The sequence below is a fragment of the Rattus norvegicus genome, chromosome 20, assembly GCF_021556685.1.
Source record: "Rattus norvegicus strain SHRSP/BbbUtx chromosome 20, alternate assembly SHRSP_T2T, whole genome shotgun sequence".
NCBI lineage: Eukaryota > Metazoa > Chordata > Mammalia > Rodentia > Muridae > Rattus > Rattus norvegicus.
In genome coordinates this window covers 46117175-46132500 of record NC_141553.1, presented here as the reverse complement: position 1 = coordinate 46132500, position 15326 = coordinate 46117175, and the positions used below count along the sequence as shown (strand labels likewise).

Below are 15326 nucleotides of genomic sequence, written 5' to 3'. Positions count from 1 at the left end.
CTGAGCATTTTATCGACTGAGCCATTTCTCTGTCTGCCTCTCTGCCTCTCTGTTTCTCTGTCTCTGTCTCTGTTTCTCTCTCTCTCTCTCAATTTTAGAGGACAATAGTAAGTAGAAATGACTGTATTTTGGGTAGAAAATTTTCTATAACGATATATACTATTGTTGGCCCAGGAAGAACAGTTGGAAGGGGAGTAACGTGCACATGAATCCCTTGGCGGATATCGGGAAAGGAGCCTGGATTGGTGTGTCTGACGCATGAACACCGCTGCTGCAACTCATCGGGAATGCTGGTTCTGAAACTGCATACAATAGAAGAAATCTTTGGTTTGATGCCCAGTGGACACACTCAAGGGCTTTAGTGTGTGGACAGCGAGAGCTCAAATGTATAAAAGGAACCACGCAGAACTGAACCTGCCTAGAAGTAGCTTCCTTAAGGGCTTCCCAATCCTCGTGTGGAAGCCAGACAGGCTCGAAGCTAAGTGGGGTGCAGTGAGACTCGGAGAGCAACTGCAATCAGCACTGTCTCCGTGAGTGTGTGAGGGGCCTGAGGGAGAGCAGGGCACGGCTGGGTCAGCGGTGGGAAGGTGCCAGGCCTCTGGGAGGGGGCAGCACAGATGGTAATGCTTCAGGGGAGAAGAGCTGAAATGCCCAAGGCAAAACCACGGACCCTTTCAACTAAATGAATGTGTTAATGGCTCCTGGGGAGCGGGTATGGGAGGGCTTAGCACATATGCCTTCTCCACTGTACTGGCTGTAAATACCCCATGCGCTTGTCTGGGCCATCTGCTTGGTGTGCATTCTGTGAAACTGTGTAGGAAAAAAATGAGGCAGAGAAAGAACAAATGGCTACTAATATTTAAGTTGATATGCTGAAAAAATCAAATATGCTTACACAACAAAATTACGTCACTTCCTTTAAAGGGATTAATTAGCCCCGAATCGTTCCTTTTTCTTTTTCTTTTTTTTTTTTACAGGGGCGAGGGCAGGGCTGTAGTTAGCAACTGAGCTTCCTAGAGGTCAAAGATCAGATCACGAGCTCACAGAGTGAAGCCAAAGAGCAAATCCCCTATTACTGGATTCGTGCAATTTAGACTAATTACACGTAACCAATCTACGTTACAATTTCTTCATGCATACACGAGGGCTGTGGCACTTGCTTTCTTAGTAACAGTTGACAGTCACCTCTACAACAGTGCGTTCTTTAGATAAAAGACATTCTGAGCACTTGCGGTATTTTTGTAGAGGGAGTCACACCCTTGGAAGAGCATCTACTGCAAATGATTGAACATTAATACACACAGTGAGGCTGCTCACACACGTCTTAGTCCCTTGAAGTCAGTCAGACAGATAAACAGTCGCCTGACAAAACAAGTCCGAGTGGACGTCTACTTCGCTGTTCATTCCACTTTAATCAGACGGTGCCTACAAGAGTGCGCAGACTCAACATGCTGCGTGTAACCTGCACAGTTGTATTGGTGAGTTCACCTTAAAGGCTTGGCATTTCCCCTCTTACAGATGTGCAGTCACCTATAACCGGCCACCTACGTAGTGATTTGAACGTTACATAAAGCCCCGCGTGAGCCGATGACTGGGTTAAGAGAGGTAATCCTGACAGTGGGGTCCTACCACATCGGCTTCATTTAAACCCGTGTCTCCTCTCGATGAGATCCACAGAAATAACTCGGGTTGAGTCACAGTACAATGTATCCCCAGGGTAGCTCAAACGCTTCTGATGGCTTTCCACTCTGGCCCCGTCAGAGTCAGAAGGTGCTTGGAAGAAAGACGCGGAGCGTGAGTACGGTGATTAAGAGCTATCATGAAGGCTACCGAGACAGACCTCACATTTAGATGAATAATTATGCTACCGTCTTAAATGAGATGCCGCACCTCTCCAGATCTGAGCTGTCTTCTACAAAATGGAGATAATCACAACCCCTTTGCTCAGAGGATTTCCAAGACACACCAGTGAATCGAAGAAGGTCTTCACATTTAAGCTCCTATCACCTGGACCACCCTGGTAGCAGTTCTAGTAAGCCCTCATTTCCTGTCCTAGTCAGTGTGGGTAGCCTCATTGCCACTTTCATGTGTGCCCATGTGTGTTAGTCCTGCAAGAGAAGGTGCAACACTCGCTCTAAGGAGCTGAAAATGAAGGGGGAAATCCCGCAACATACCCAAATGCTTTCTTAGGAAAACAGGTCAAAACAGACAGGCACACGCCTTTAATCTGGCATACTCAGAAGGCAGAGGCAGGCAGATCTCCGAGTTAGAAGCCAGCCTGATTCACGCAGTGAGCTGCAGTCTAGGGAGGACTACATGGTAAGACCCTGTCTCAAAAACCAAAATAACAACGAAGTGGAAGGACAACAGAACATAACTGCTGGGTAAACTTTCATAAAACGGGCTTAGGTTTTATGAATTCGGTCTCAACTCAAGAGACATAAAGTGGGGAGGAGAACGATAAAAGTCAAGTGGGAACGCCGCATCCACGGATGAGACCTCAAACTCTCCACAAGAACAGAGCAGAGCCCTGAACATGAAGAAGGTAAGGTTTGCTTTTTGTTTTCCACTGGAAGCTTGGTATGAGCCTTTAAACCAATTCAGTGCATGTGTGGATGTTTCTGTGTGTGTGTGTGTGTCCATGTGTGTGTATGTATGTATATACATGTGCACGTGTGTGTATATTGTGTATACGCTTTAAACACTTCCCAATCGTTTCTCTGCAAAATGAACTTCTCTTAAAATGAACCTGAAAAACAAAGTTCCCAAAGATGTGGGCGCTGCCACTGCCACCGTCAAAACCGTATCCGGTTCGTGGGCCGGCGTTCCACTGGGTTCAAGGTTAGCATTAACTTCCACCCTCCCTCTGTGGTACCTCAAGGAGACCTGGCCAAGGTACAGAGAGCTGTGTGCATTCCAAGAAGCACCACAGGCGCTGCTGAAGCCTGGGCTCGCCCGGATCACAAGTTTGATCTGTTGGATCTAGGCGACTGGGAAGCCAAATTAAGAAAACAGTGCCAGGTACCCCAAAGTAACAGAGCCATGCCGTTTGCTGAGATGCTGTCTTTTACCTTTTTTCCCTAATGGAGTGTGTTGGATATTTCTGTAATTTTTGTTCAAATGGTAAAGCTGTTGCTGTTTCCAATGAATGCTGCTATGATTGATCTTTATAAAAATATATACATGAATATACTGTCAGGAGTTTTAGAAACATCAGCTGTGATGGGTCAGCTTTGGGGTAGGTAACCCCGTTTATTGTGTGGAGCCGGCGTTGTTTATTTCCCCCATTTTTTTTTTTTTTGGTTCTTTTTTCGGAGCTGGGGACTGAACCCAGGGCCTTGCGCTTCCTAGGTAAGCGCTCTACCACTGAGCTAAATCCCCAGCCCCTATCTCCCCAATTTTTAAAGGGGTGATGCACTGTATCAAACGTGTCAGGTCTTGTCTCCCTGGATTGGATTATGGAAACTTTAATAAAGTATTCTTTAAAGAATGAAAAAATTGTCATGTAAAACTGTATTCAACGACCCAAAATCTATAGTGCTTTCTTTATTAATGTGTTCAAAGTAGGCTGTCAATTGAGTTCTATCCCCACGAGGAGACACTTGTATCCCTGGATATACAGATGCAGATTTCTAGGGCGAGGGATGGGATCTGGATCATCTTCGCTTTCCCCTCTGTTTTTCAGCACTGTGTGGATTTACAATCAAACACACAGTGCCCACATAACTTCCCATTGGCGGGCAGTGGTTCTGCTCTTTAAGTGCGGTCCCCACTGCTCAAGCTTTGGGGGACGATAATAACATGGAGAAATGGTTGACACTCAGGACGCACTTCGGACAATGTCTTCTTGGTTTCTCAGATACTGTGCTCGGTCCGTGTCCGCTGTCCTCTTTTCTGTGAATCGAGCTTATGAACAGGCTCCTCTCAGAGTGGACAGAGGCTCATGCACTTTAGAAGCACAGCTGTGTTGCTCAGTTACAACACAGCTATGGCACCAGCCTGGACGCACTGTGCCCTGTGCTGAGCCTGGCCTTCTCCATGTTCTGGCTGACCATCGCAACCCACGGGTGAGCTCCTGGGCTCCGTACTTATCCAAGTGTAGTGCTCTCCATCTGTTAATTCCACACACAAAGACCTCGACTTATTTAACAAGAGAGATTCTCGTTGGCTGGATGGGTTTGAAAGTAGACAGCCTGTACTAAGAACCCATGGTTTGCGATTATCTTTCTCTTTCAATCTAAGAGAAAATGCAAGCATTGCTTGGTAAACAAAAGCTAAGTGTCTGTGCAGATCCTACTGACAGCAATGGGTGTCCTTCGCTGGGGTGCTAGCCTGGTTCCTACAGTGCTGGGCTGCAGTTCAGACCAGCCTCGGGCCAGCCTCTGAAACCCTGTATCTATGCACGTGTGCCCCGAAGAATCAGCCGACTGTGAGAAAGGCAGAGAGAACACGGAGGCCCTATGACTGCAAGCGTTCCGCTGGGTGCCATTTATCTGAATTACTGAAGTGTGAGGAAATTTACGGATGCCAGGCTGAAGCATCGGGCTCGCCATACTGAGAACAAGCTTTGTGTTTTCAATCCTGCACAGAGATGGCAACGTGGAGGGTTGAAAGAAACAGAGCTCGGCTGGTTACACACATTCCTTCTAGCTCCTAGGTGTGTATCAATCCAGTAGGAAGAAGTGTTCCTGAGGACAGAAAGGGGTGTTCCTGAGGACAGCTAAGGCATGTGCCCAACATGCACACCATTCTATATGCTGGAGGCGTCAAGAGTGGCTGGGTTAATCTGATCAAACTGTTTATGACCTTAATGACTTCATAGAAATCCTTTTTCCTTCCTTTTGAGACAGGGTCTCACTTTGTAGCCTGGGACCTCCAAAAAGGATACAAGTCCAGCTGCCCTGTTTTCCTTTCCGTTTTAAAGTTGTGTCAGCATATGATAACCCCACAGGCTGGGTGCTGAGGTACCTTCCGCCGGAAGCGACCAGTCTTAGCCATCAGGCTCCTTTGATGTCTGTACTGTTCATTTACTGGATGCTGGTAAACCCAATAAGCGCGCTTTCTGACTGCTGGCCTGGAGCCCCGGCTGTGGGCCGCCTCAGGGGTCTGGTTCTCCCTCAGCAGTGGGACCTGACCCCGGGCTGCAATGGGACCTGACCCCGGCCTTGCCGCTGTGGAACTGCTCACTAGTTTCCTCTGATGCTGCTGTCACATGCCTTCTCTACCAGAGCTGTCTACATGAGAGCCACAATTATTTCCTCAGGGATAGAAAACTCCACAAACTGCAAGTAAACAGCACAGAACATGGCCTCAAGCTGTCAGGCTGCTGTTTTGTTCTCTCCCCAGACTGTAGAGTTCACTTGGGCAGTCCTGACTTACAGGTATCACTTTCATCTTTCCCCATTCCTTTTAATTCCCTAACTCAGTCCCCAAGGACCTCCCCATAGCAGCCACCACACCCTGCTCAAACCCTGGCTCTCGAGTTCACCGAGCTTCAAAAATCGTGTTCTTATTATTTCCCTGGTGACCTCTGAACGTCCCTGCTCCCCGCCTCAGGCCTGACTTCTAAGCTAGAATGACTAGCCTCACCAGCCTGACTGTGATCCTGTCTCGATGAAACCACCCCCTCTCTCTTCCTGTTCTCGTCAGAGACCCAGACGACAAGACTAAGTCAAATGCCCCTCTTCTGCCTTCTCAGTTCCCTACGTCCCACCAGCCACCCACAATCCTGCAGATACGGAAAATAAACTTTCTCAGAGGAGCTTGTAAATTCCTATACACTCTCTACATACAGGCATCTGTGGGGACACTGCCACTCTGTTCCTTTTCTGTATCTGTCATTTAAACATGTCTTATTATATCATGTAATCTGGACTCAGAGCCTCCCAATTCTTGTCTGTTGATAGCTCTCCATGTTGCAGTCTTTCCTCTCCACCCACCTTTTAAAGAGTAGCTTTCTCCAAGGCCTTCGTCATAATAAACAGAACTTTTTACCATCCTGTAACCCTTAGGCAGATTTTTTTACACATATGTATACATAACACACACACACACACACACACACACACATACACACACACACACACACATACACACACACACACACACAGCTGAAGTCCTTATGGACCCAATTTCCTGTTTCTTTACTGTCAAATTTGTGCTTCTTTACTTGTATTTTAAATTTGTCTAAGTAGGAAATTACACGATCAATGATTCCAACACAATCCTGGTAACAGTCCCACCTTCCCCACTTTCTCAAATACATGAGTAAATTTTAAAACATCCCCCCCACACACTCACCCTTGGTCTGGTGATGAGAGCTTTTTCGACTATTTAAAGGTCTCATTTCACCCTGGGAGAAAAGAAACTCATCCACTTCTAAGAAAAACAGCCTACGGATCGACTCTGAACAGCCAGACCTACTCTCTCCAGCCCATAAACCCAGGACCATTGCACGAGCATGACTGGAACCGAGAAGGCATCCCACAGCTATCAGGTGACAGACGTTTCCACTGGTGTCTTCTTTAATCAGGGTTAGTAACAGCAGCAGGACACTAAATGAAAGGACTGAAATTGGATGTGACAAGGCTTGCTTCATGAGCCTCAGTGACTTCCTCCTGAAGAGGTGTTGTTCTACGGGAAGCTCTGTTTGTCCAGCCATGGTGCCCTTACACCCTCTTTAAAGACAGATGAGACTTTTACAACGAATGGAGTGCAGACCAAATACTATCTGTTTTGGCAAGATACCAAACTATAAATCTGTCTAAGATATTCAAAACCGAACTGCCAGATATCAATACCTCTTACGGCCAGAACAAGCAACATGTAAAGTTCTCTTCTGAAAGCAGATGCTTTCGGGCTGCCATTGGCTCCTGAGGAAGGCGAAACTAATTCAAAACCGTGAGGAAAGGATCTGAGAAGCAGGCTAACGTAACTTAAAATAAATACACTGGTATGTTGACTATGGAGCTTAGGATATTTAAATTTGGATTTAAATTACTACATGAATATCATATACACAGCTAAATTAGAATGGCTTTACTGAAGGGGCAAACCCAGCACTTTTCCTTGCTGACTGCGTGAACAGACACCGACAGGTACTGTGACAGAGGGAGATAGGCTCTGTTTCAAAGAGCTCACGGTCCTATGAAAAACAGATGCATGACCTTAAAGGCAACAACATGCTAAGTAGTGTAATTACAAAACTGCCATGCTGGGGAATCTCGACACTCGGTGCTGGTGCACGAGGATAAGGTGCACGAGGCAGACATTTATTTATGCCAGCCAGGGCGGGAACGCTGCACCATAACACGACCCTGCTTATGTTAAACGACCACAAACTATATTACATAGAAAGGGTCAGGAGAAGAAAACACATCCAGGGGTTAATCACGGTTAACTCCACAAAAGGGAGTAGGGAGACGGTCTTAATTTATCTCATGTCTATGAGTATCGTGCCTGGGCATCGCGTGCCTGCCTGGTCCCTAAGGAAGCCTGAGGAGGGTGTTGGGTTCTTTGGAACTGGAGTAACAGGCAGGGGACAGCTGCTAGGTGGGTGCTATGACCTGAACCTAGGTCCTCTCTCTGCAAGAGCAGAAGTACCCTTACCTGCTGAGCCATCACTCCAGCCATCAAAGGTGCTTTTAAAAAGGACTGTCTTTTGGCTAAATTATTTTTTAAAGTTTTTCTTAAATATTTGAAAAATTATTTGCTATATTACTTTTTAAAGATTTTAAAAGTTAAGTTTGGGGTGTGATACTTGAATAATGGTGAAAATTAATCATTGAAACGGACAGTGGAGGAGGCGGCAAAGCAGAAGAGACAGACGATGTAGCAGAGGAGGGGCCGCTGGGAGCAGAAGAGGCCATGCCGGGCACGGCAGCAGACGGGGCAGACCATCTCTGAGTGCAGCTCCTCACCTACGCTCTGGGACACGGCTGTGTCACTGTGACTGCAGCAGGGTGAAACAATCCAACGCCACAGGACCGGTGATATCTCGAGCCAGGGGAACTGGGGACAAGGGAAACCAGGCCCCCGTCTCTGCCTGTTTCATGTTCATAACAAAACTAATCTTAGTGCGTTTGTGAATGACAGCCAACACTTGTGGCCAGAGGGAGGAGGCAGAACCCAGGAACCCTCTGTGGGGAGACAGCCAAGAGACTGGCTCCGAAATGGCGAATCACCCTCTTTTAAAACAGAGGACATAAATCTAGATTATTTCAATATGAAATGCCATGATTTTTAAATGATGGCAAAAACCACTCTAGCAAAATAAAAACACGTCTGAGAGCTACCTCAGCATTGAGACAACCTAAGGGCTGGGGACTGAGGAGAAAATGTCAAATCGAAAAGTATGTTCTTCCTCCCTCTTCCCGTCTTAGGAAGGAAAACCTCTAACAGTGCCCTTCCATCCCTTTAAACACGCGCAACATCTGAATTAAAAAGTCCCCTCCTCTTCCTTTCCGGATGCTACCCTCAGAAGCTCTGACCTCTTACATCATGCTACCGTAACGGACAGCTGGGGTCTGTCGTAGCTGTTAAAATATGTGTCTGGGTGGGACTCACAATTAACTAGCAAAAGATTTAAAGGGAAGCCTAAGGAGGGGCAGCAAAATCCCCCACACAAATGTCTGTACCTTGAAGCTAACTTTCAGTTTATCAAACTTCCTCAGGAAACAACTTCCCATTTGTAGCTGACTACGACACACCCAACAATTTCATTAGAATGCTATTTTTAATCAGCTCAGCATATCGCTCACTCGCTCAACTCGCTCACTCGCTCGCTCGCTCGCTCGCTCTCCGTGCCTCAGGACCTGGAAGCAAGCACACAGTGCCATGCTTCCAAAGAGCTGAGACTCTCGTGTAAGGGTATGGTCTTTAAGGTCTTCACTGCAAACGCTGGAAAATGGAAGGAGTTCTGGCTTAAGATGTGTGTTTACTGACGGCCCCTGGGCTGACATCACCGTGAGCTGTCACCGCTGGACCTCACCACACTTCCCTCTGGTCTTCAGGGCGTATCAGGGGACAAATCTGGATCATGATACATGAGTGTGCTTACTTCCAAATGACCTTACTTCTGGGGCAGCGAGCACAGTCTCAGGCCTGTGGGAGAGCATCTCTCTGCACACCAGGGCAGGACTGTCTAGTGAAGTCTGTATGAGATCCCAGAGGGCGACCGTGAAGAGAACAGAGGCTGCCCTATTTTCTGGGGACATGGCTGCCCGACATCCTCGCCTTGCCTGTGTGCCAGGCATCCCTGTGTCACCCTATCTTCACCTCACACTCAGACCTGTCCTGGGTCATCCCCCTGCCTCACCTGCCTCACCTGCCTCACCTCTGTCTTGCTTCCCACTCACTATGCTGGGTTTCTCTTGCTGTCTGCTCTGGGTATTTTCTTCTCTAGGCTTTCTTCCTTTTTCCATTTGGGATTCTCTCCCCACCAGCACTCCCTGGCCGGTCAACACCAGCTTTCAGCCACGGTGCTGCCACCAAGGGCACCCTGGTGCCACTTCAGCTGAGGACTCTCACTCCTATCTTAGTCCTACCAAGTCACAAGTACAGAGAGTTTGCCTGAGACTTAAGCCTCCCATGCGTACGTCCAGGAACTGCCTGTCGTTTTCTCTGCACCGCAAGCACTTCCTTAGAGGTCCGGACCTGCCATTAACACCGTCGGTAGTGTTGACGGGCAGAAAGAGCCGTCGCCCCTGATTTGTTGGAATAGGGTTCCACAGAGCTTGCTAGGATCTCTTTGGACTGCATTTTCAAACGGAAGTTCTACTTCCTAAGGTTTTCCCATAGGCTTTTGTTTTTAACTTACCTACTACGCTTCCAAGATGTATGGCAAAATGAATTCAGCTGAATCAATGCTAACGACAAACAGTTAGGATTTTGATCTGGCAACTGAAGGAATGTGGAGTATCGAAGGCCTGTGCTATTCAGAGGCAGCATCATAAAGAAGAAAGATGGATGACTTTAGGATCAGGGAGCTGGGGTCCCATTCCAGCATTTTCCCTACCACGCGGAACTGGTCAGGTTACATCAGTTAAGATGCCATCACCCCGCCATGGCACGTCTCTGTAAGGACTACATTCCGTGTGATAATTTAGAAGAGACCCTAAGAACACAGCCGTCAGCCATGAACGAACGCCGCGCGTTCCTATGATGTCTCTGTGCAGCTGCCACTTGGATTTGGGTGCCTTTCTTTGTCCTCCTGTGGGAAGATCTTTCCTAACCTTGGCTTTTCTGAGATGTGGAGCAGGAAGACAGGTGGCAGGAATTCCAGCCTTGGTTAGGAAAGCTTCAGCGGGGACACACACGTGAAGGTTGGACTACGAGGAGAGAACTGGAGGGACGAAGGGGGACTTGGCCTGCGTAGATTCTGTGTCCTACAGCACTGAGAAATCCAGTGACGGCTGTTTTGAAATTGTCTCTGGATTATGCAATGTTTTACACTATCGTTATAAAGTGACACAGAAGGGTTGAAGTGAGTATCTTCCCTTTTTTTTTTTTTTTTTTTTTTTTTTTTACTGATCATATAAATGTGGGGGTGGAAGTGGTCCACGGGCAAAAAGAAGGGGCAGTGAGGACTGGCCTTTCCCTCTGGTAAAAGGAACTTGGGAGGCAGAGGAAGACGGCCTCCGCCAGTCAGAGGCTGGGGGCCAGGCCAGTTCCCACCTCTGACTCACTGGTCTGTTGAGCCACTGGCATCTCCGTGTTCCGTTTCCTTCCTTGTAAGCTGGCAGGATGGGAGGGCTGTGTGACTACGGCACACTAGCTGGCCTTTACGAACTGGTTGGGAAAACGCCAAGAGCTGTGACCTTGCCGCGTCTTAGGCAACAGAGTCACGCATGTATGTACACATGTTTACTCATCTAGATGTGTGTGCACATGTCAGGAACATGCGCACCCACACGCGCACGCACACGCGCATTCTGGAGGTAATGCTACCCGGAGCCTTAGATTGTTTACAGAGAAAGCTTTCTAAGGGATCATTCGACCTGAGATGATACTCATTTATGTCCAAACAAGAGAACCTGAATCGAAAATAGATTTCCTAAAAGCCTCAAAGGCACGTTAACAGCCTTCCCTTTCTCTTGCCAGGATACCGTGTTTCCATGTCAAACAGATACCTTCTTATGCTGCTTCGGAATGTCTTGGAGGTCACCGCCTGTGCCTCCTCTCTCTCCCCAAGCTGGCTAAGTGGCTTTATTCACCAACTTAACCCAAACATCTAGAGCATCTAATAGCGGCCACTCCTTTACAATGAGAAACCCAATTCTGTGTTTAATTTTTGGTGAAAGTCACAGAGCCACGACACTAGAAGGGACCTCTTAGGATGTGCAGAGATGAGAAAACAGGCTTGTGGACGAAGCTTGCTGGAGTCTACACAGAATTTCCCTGACGCTTTGGTCTCGGTGCCTCCACGTAAGATCTCCGATCCTGGGGAACACAGAACCTGGGTGGGAGGGGCCGGCGCAACAGGCCAGCTCTGAACTCACTTGAAGCAAAGGAGTCGGAGAACCAACCGCAGTGTTTATTTACAGCACAGCACGGAGTCCTCCTCATACTTTTTCGAATCCTTATCTACACCAAATGCAGCTTTGTAAGGCTATCACAGAGACAGCCGCTTGCTGCCTCTTGGGTGTCCCTAACACTATTGCACTCCACACTACTGACAACACTAGACACAGTGTTCTGGGTCTTTCCGCCCCTCCTCCGGGTCAGCAGACCTAGGAGTTCTTGAGCTTACCCTAGAGAAAAACTTGATGTGCCCGCGCACTCGAGGTCTGGGAAAGACAAAGCCACATGGAGGGTTGGCTGAGAGTGCTCCCACTTGTTCCTCAGTTATTCGGGATGTACACTGCAGGCCATCAGAGGAAGTTAGGAGAGTGAGCCCTCAAAGAGACCTGACTACACAACCTTCTTCCTTCTTTGGGGTAACAGCAAGCAGGAGATTTGAAGCTGAAGGCCCCCTCCTCACCAAGCTTCCCAACCCCTGTTCTCCCTGGCCTGAGATCATACAGGTCACTAGCGGAGACCAAGGTAAGACCAGTGCCCCGGAGCCCACCTTCTGCATGCCGTGCTCGCATGCTGGTCTGTCTTGTCACAGGTGGCTGCGCATTCTTTGAGCTCTTCCCTTCGCAGTTTCTGGGACTGTGTTGTTGATTTTATACTCAGGCCAAGAGTATCACGACCCAACTCCCTAGCCTTTCTCCTCTGCTCTGCCCTTGAAACAAATGGAGATTTTTTTTTTTTACTAAGCTCAAGACTCCCTGGGGCTTTTCAAGACACCCATATTCTATGTGTATCATGGGAAAGATAATTCTGTGGCCAAGTGAATTTAAGAGACCTGGGTTTAATACATGTTAAACAACTGTGGGTTCTCAAACATTTTTTAAAGATCTATTCATTTATTAAACATAAGTACACTGTAGCTGTCTTCAGACACACCAGAAGAGGGCATCAGATCCCATCACAGATGGTTGTGAGCCACCATGTGGTTGCTGGGAATTGAACTCAGGACCTCTGGAAGAGTAGTCGGGTGCTCTTAACCGCTGAGCCATCTCTCCAGCCCTCTCAAACATTTTAAACACGGTTTGAATATGAGAAAACGTCCAAAAGCTTGTGTTTTGAACACCTAGACCCAGCTGGTATCACTGTTTTGTGAGGTTCCGGAAATTCTAGGAAGTTAAACCAACTTGGAGAGGAAGCAAGCTGCTAGGAATATATTATACTTTTGGCCTCCCCTTTCTCTCTCTGTGTCCCGGGCATTGTGCTGTGGGGTGTATAAATACTACAGTTAGATACACTTAAATGAGTGAGGTACCTAGAATCAGAATAAATACAAAGAGAGAACAGAATGCCTGCTGTCAGGGGCTGGGAAGTGGGAAGAGGAGGAAGTCACTGTCTTGGAGGAACAAGGTTTCAGCTTTGCAAGGCGAAATGTCACGGCTGCACAGTAGCACGGATGTGCCTGACAACAGCTAAACACACACTGAGACGTTTCCTGTCGTGTGAATTTCACCTCAAACAGACACAGTTCATGGTGTTCTCTCGGTATGAACCCTCAGAGCCTTTAAACGCTTCGTCCACAGGAGGGCTCGAGACCGGAGATGCTTCAGCTCGCCCTGCTGCATGATCGGTTTCTCACAGATGTCTCCAGGGACCTGTGTGCTTCTGAACTCAGTGCCAGAATGAGGTGCCGACGGAGAAGCTCCCAGCAAGCATCAGCTGCATCGCTTGCAAGCTGGGCGGACGGCAAAATCTGGTTTTAAAGTAAGTTACGTACACAAAAGAGCCTGGAGTATACCGAAGGCTATCCGAGATGTCGCTGACAACTGAGAGTGGAGAGAGCACCTCCACCCCATCTTCTACGAGGTGGGCAGAGGGACAGAATGGGAAGAGTCGTGACCTGTGCCCTCTGTGTTACAGCAAACCAGGACAGCGAGAGCCCGAAAGCTGAACTAAGAGGCTCGCTGACTTCACTGCTGTCTGATGGCAGACGGGTCATGTGCCCACTCTGACTGCAGCCCCCCGGCTGTCAAAATGAAGGAGACAGAGGAGACAATCTCAAAGGTTACCCCCAGCTACGTGTGTCAGTGAAATACTGACACAGACGAGTTGTGGTTACCAGCGCAACTCCTTTCTCAGATGGTAGGGGTGGACCCTGTGGCTGGCTGGGTGCTAAAAGGAAGAACAAACTCAAGTCTCTGTACCTCCTGGTTAGCCAAGAGGTCACTGACTCAGCATCAGGACAGGACAGAGAGGACAGTGCCCATGTAGGGCAGCCAGGGTCTTGTCTTCTAACTCTCTTGGTATTTCTTCCTCTCGAATCTCTAAAAGTGTTTCAAACCTGTATAGATCCCAGGGGAGCCAAACAGACAGCTGCTGAGTGGACAGAAGTCTGGACCTCCACAGGGACAAGGACATTTGGAACCATGTGCTGCAGAGGTCGGGACATTAAGGAAGATGCCCAAGCACCACCACTGACTGTCAACCTGCCTGACGACCCTCTTAGGCCAGCAATGTGTCAGCAGTGCGGGGAGATGGAGTACAAGTGCCTGGGAGAAACCTAGGGAAACTTCCTGGTGGGAAGGGAGAGAGTTCTGCATGTGCTGTGGACAGAGGCAGACCCAGCAAAGATCACAAGGCGGTGGGAAGCCAGATGACAGACACAGGAAGGACTCGGCTGGCAATGCATGACTGGATGAGTCTGTGACCTGGAGCCAAGTAGCACTGGGGTAAAGATGGCCCTGCTGTTGAGGGAGCACACATCAGTCATGCCTGCCCAAAGGGAACTCTACACGTCTAAGAGGTTGAGCAGAGGAAGATGTCTATGGCTGTCTCTATGACTGAGGAAGCAACAGAGTATACTGGAGGTCAGTAGGAGTGGAAAGGAATGTTTATGTCACACTGAAACATAATAAAGACAACTGGGTAGAAGGGTCTGATCTGTAGGCAAGCAGACTTCTGAGGGAAGTGATGGGGCGCTTGGCACAGATCTATACAGCTGCCTTTCTAGAGCGGGGTTCTGTCTTCTGCTCTTGAACAGGCATTCAGGGTACCCAGCTAATTTTTAAAGTGGGGTGTGCCATTTGGGCTTCGACACCTCTCTTCTATTTGCTTGAAAAATCTGCCGTGTTAGAGGACGTTTAGATTAACGTGCTAAGCCAGGTGTGGTGGTGCACACCTTCAGTACCTGCACTTGGGAGGCAGAGGCAGGCAGATCTCTGAACTAGAGGCCAGCATGATCAAGAGAGTGAGTTTCAAGCAAGGTGACCCCGAGAAACCCTGTCTCAAAAGCCAACAACAGCAACAAGAACAAGAACAAGAACAACAACAACAACTAATAATAATAATAATAATAATAACAATAATAATAATAAACTATCACCAAATTTAAGAACCATGGACGAGTTCTATCACTGCTGTGGTATCAAAGTTAAGATATAAAACCCAAAAGACGGTTGACATTGATTTAACTGGCAAAGATTTAATTTAGAAGTTAAAAACGTATAAAGTTAAAAAGCATCCTTTTTTTCGGATAGGGTTCTCTATGTTGTCTAAACTGGCCTTAAAGTTGAGACCCTGGCTCAGTGATGTAATCCCACGGTGATCGCATTACAGGGGTACAGATAACACCATGCCCAGTGTGCCCCTCTCTTTTTTTTTAAGGTGGCAAAGAAACAGACATTTTTATTGTTTGCCAAGATATAATTAATTGTAATATCTGTACATCCATGTGGGGACTGATACAGTGTCTTAGTCTCCACTGAGCCCCAAATAAAATATCAATAGACTGTCTTCCACACTTGGATAGAGCTCCA

General features: G+C 47.8%; 1 protein-coding gene and 1 long non-coding RNA gene across 9 annotated transcripts in view; both read right to left on the bottom strand.

Moving 5' to 3' along the window:
- Fyn (FYN proto-oncogene, Src family tyrosine kinase) overlaps positions 1-15326 on the bottom strand; it is a 192019-nt gene that overhangs the window by 135269 nt on the left and 41424 nt on the right.
- On the bottom strand, positions 10498-14853 carry LOC147998719 (uncharacterized). Its single transcript, XR_015645894.1, has 2 exons — positions 12950-14853; positions 10498-12775 (listed from the first exon to the last, which is right to left on the bottom strand). It is a non-coding gene; the product is annotated as an uncharacterized LOC147998719 (long non-coding RNA).